This window comes from Cavia porcellus, unplaced genomic scaffold (genome assembly GCF_034190915.1).
Source record: "Cavia porcellus strain 051 isolate PalLab524CR breed Dunkin Hartley unplaced genomic scaffold, mCavPor4.1 scaffold_22, whole genome shotgun sequence".
NCBI lineage: Eukaryota > Metazoa > Chordata > Mammalia > Rodentia > Caviidae > Cavia > Cavia porcellus.
Window position 1 is genome coordinate 52,243,179 of NW_026947505.1, and position 3,358 is coordinate 52,246,536.

The following is a 3,358-nucleotide window of genomic DNA, read 5'->3' on the forward strand; positions in this document are numbered from 1 at the left end:
ATGGAAAATAGATACATGAAAAAAATGTTCATCATCATTTCTCATTCCATCTCACTCCTGAAATAATGGCCAGGATCAAGAAAACCACCGACAACAAATGCTGGAGAGGCTGTGGGGAAAAAGGAACTCTCCTGCACTGTCGGTGGGAGTGTAGACTGGTGCAGCCTTGGTGGAAGTCAGTCTGGAGATTTCTCAAAAATCTGGGATTGGAAGTCCCACTGCTTTCAGCTATTACACTTCTAGGCATATTCCCAGAAGAACTGAAAGTACATCATACCACAGTGATATATGTTCACCCAAGTTTATAGCAGCACAATTTGTAATAGTCAGATCTTGGAAACAACCTAAGTATCCATTAACTGAGGAATGGATAAAAAGTTGTGGTATTTTTATAAAATGGAGTACTACTCATCTATAAAGAATGATCAAACTGAGATATTTATAAACAAATGGGCATAGCTTGAGACCATATTCATAAGTGAAATAAATCAAACCCACATGTATAAATACCGAATTGTTTCCCTAGTGTAAGAAATAATAATACATAAAAATATGTGGGAATCATGATTCCCCATTATGTGGCTTTGAACCCTTATAATGTTTTCATTCATTAATTATAATGGTTTTATTCTGGGCTGTTGGACTTTATTGTCTGAGATGGTATGAACGGCTATTTTGGAGAAAACAAGACATCATAATAGCTAGTGCTGATTTAATATCATCTTGTTTGACGTCCCATCAAGCTTTTGTTCTTCTGTCTCCATCAGTCTTAAAATTTTGTATCTGATTGGATTTTATTATAATAATATAATAAATATTATTTGTGATAATATAAACAAAAACTTTTATAGACAACATAATACAGAAACCATTGTTGGTTTTCTGTTAGCTGGTTCTAAATACTCTGTAATACTGTCATTCTCTTGAAATACTTTACATTGTTTTGATATGTTTGATGCTACAGTATATGAAGTTATACTCAAATATTTCAAGGAAAGAGACACCATTTTAACCACTTTTATGTCGGGATGTCTTGTGGTGAAATACTATGTTGCTTAAATTGTTATATTCTGACCTGTGCTGTTTTGTTGTTGTGTCCTCTTTTATCTCAGTCTCCTATTTTATTATTTATTTTTTTTATCTTTTTAATTAAGGGGAAAAATGAATAAAAATAGCAGGATATATTATAGCAACCCACTTTGATTTCCTATTAACTTGATTTGAAACCCTGTGTTGCTCTCACCATCTTGTTTTGACTGATTTTACTCTATTCTGTTTTGCTTGATAGTATCAAGTTTGAGAGTATAGGCAACAACCTTGAAGACAATAAGGTTCACTATGATACCCATTCTGGTTTGACTATTATCTTCTTTTGAAGTCCTGTAATGTTTCCAATGTTTTGGTTTTATTGGTTTTGTTCAATTTTATTATAACATGATATGGGCAATTTTTTTTTTTGAGATAGCAAGAGGCATTATGGTAACCATTGCTGATCACTTTGTATTCTGATTTTACATTATGTACTATATCCATTCTTTTGATTTGACTGACTCTGTTTCCTTGTGTCACATTTGGTTTTATTCTCTTCAAAAAAAAGTAATAAGAACTGTGGGAGTAATAAAACCCAACACTTGTAATTGTCGTTGTAAAAAAGAGAGGAAAAGAAAGTGCTCTAAAGGATATAACTGCATGTATATTTAAGCATATAAGGTAGATAGCCATATTATTGAGTTTTTGTTGGACCATTGAACAGAACTGTTTGCAGACTCACTGTTTGAATGTCCACTTTATATGCTTTAATTTTGTAACTTGAACAACTATTTCTAGGATGACAATGGGTAAGCTATTAACTAGTGATTTCCTACTGTTTCTTTTTTGAAATTCTGCAATACTTGTACGTTTCTTCTGTTTTTTTTCTTTTTCTCCTTAAATAAATTTTTTTTAAAAAAGAGTTTCTCAGATCACCAGGCACAAACTATGCAAAATTGATCCCGCCCTATGAATGGTAACTGTCTTGTTCCAAGAACTAACAGAATTTGTAGCACAAGCACCTTTCTTAAATGGGTTTATAAGAATTAAGATATTTTTTTTATTTCCCTTCTTTTTATTTTCTCCTTTTCCTTGAGTATTATTTTCCTCCTTTGAGCAGATTCTTTCCCTTTCACAATATTCGTTGAGGATTTTGTATCCTACATACTCTTATCACTTCTTATACTAAGGAGACAATATGGTATATATACATGTATGATTTATTTCACTTTTGAATATTGTCTCAAGTTGCATTCATTTACCTATAAAAATCTCAATGTGATCATTTTTTACAGCTGAGTATTCCGTTGTATACAAGTACCAGATCTTGTGCTTGCTTTGGCAGCACTTACACTAAAATTGGAATAATACAGAGAATATTAACATGGCCCCTGTGCAAGGATGACATGCAAGTTCAAGATGCAGAAGTCAACAAAAATGACATAGGCAAACTGTTCACAGAACTAATAGCAGACAGTTTCACAAACATGGGGAAAATATCTGATATGCAGATAAGTGAGGCATAGAGTATGCCAACTAGTCACAACCAACACAAATATACCCAGACATATAATAATTAGAATGCCAGACATAAAACATAGAAACAATACTAAAAGCTGTTAGAGAAAAGACACAACTCACCTATCAAGGAAAGCCCATCAGAATCATGGCAGATTTTTCAGGACAAACTCTCAAGTTAAGGTGAGCTTGGAGTGAAATATTTCAGACCTGAAAGAAAACAACTTTCAAACCAGATTGATATACCCAGCAAAATTGTCTTGCAAATTTAATGGAGAAATAAGATACTTCCATAACAAAGGACAACTGAAGAAATTTGTGTCCACCAAACCAACCCTAGAAAGACTATTGAAAGATGTACTAGATAGAGAAAAATGACCACAATGTCCAGAACAACAGCAGAAAGACACCACAAGTGAGTACAAGCAATTAAACAAGGGGAAAAAGCAGAAAACAAACAGAAACATAACATGACAAAGTTGAGCCAGTACCTATCAGTTGTATCCATACATGTAAATGGCCTCAATTCACCCATGAAAACAAATGGGTTGACATAATGGATCAAGAAACAGGATCCCAAAATATCCTGTATAATAGAAACACATTTGACTCAGAAGGAGACTCATAGATTAAAAGTCAAAGAATGGAAAACAATATTCCACACAACAGGAACCCAGAAAAAAGCAGGGGTAGCTATTCAGTTTGCAGACAATATGAACTTCAAACCTACAATGATTAAAAGAGATAAAGAAGGTCACTACATGGTTGTTAGTGGAAAACTTTAAGAAGAACTGACAATTATAATTATGTA

At 33.1% G+C, this 3,358-nt stretch overlaps 1 non-coding gene across 1 annotated transcript; it reads left to right on the forward strand.

Annotated features, from left to right (window-relative positions):
• Window positions 1-2,358: 2,358 nt before the first annotated feature.
• LOC111758346 (U6 spliceosomal RNA) lies at window positions 2,359-2,465 on the forward strand. The gene has a single exon (XR_002792535.1). It is a non-coding gene; the product is annotated as a U6 spliceosomal RNA (small nuclear RNA).
• The last annotated feature ends 893 nt before the right edge of the window (window positions 2,466-3,358 follow it).